Source organism: Dermochelys coriacea, chromosome 16 (assembly GCF_009764565.3).
Source record: "Dermochelys coriacea isolate rDerCor1 chromosome 16, rDerCor1.pri.v4, whole genome shotgun sequence".
Lineage (NCBI taxonomy): Eukaryota > Metazoa > Chordata > Testudines > Dermochelyidae > Dermochelys > Dermochelys coriacea.
Window position 1 is genome coordinate 5778469 of NC_050083.1, and position 389 is coordinate 5778857.

Here is a 389-nt window from a genome sequence, read left to right on the forward strand (position 1 = left end):
TAGCCATTATCTAGACAGCAAACCCCCATATCTCAATGTCTGTACTTTGACCTGTTAAACTTTTACCCCCAATGGGGGAAATTGCAGATTATGTATTCCTTATGCTACCCGTTCCTAAACCCAATTTTGCACCACTTGATAATCTGTACCTTATTCCCTGATAACCAGAAACTTCTATGCTTAAACTCTGTACTGTTTTCTTTTTACTTCAACATCATCTTAATAAAACTATTAAATCTGTTCTTATCAGTTTAATATCTGATATGTCCTTTATTTAAGGACTGTATATTAAATTGATTTTTGAAACAGGAGGATGGAATAGGAGCTTGCTCTATCCATCCCACGCATTGACCTAGTATTGCAGTGCTTCCAGAAACAGTGCATTTCCC

At 36.2% G+C, this 389-nt stretch overlaps 1 pseudogene; it reads left to right on the plus strand.

Annotated features, from left to right (window-relative positions):
- The first annotated feature begins 214 nt into the window (after nucleotides 1–214).
- LOC119844430 lies at nucleotides 215–389 on the plus strand (annotated as a pseudogene).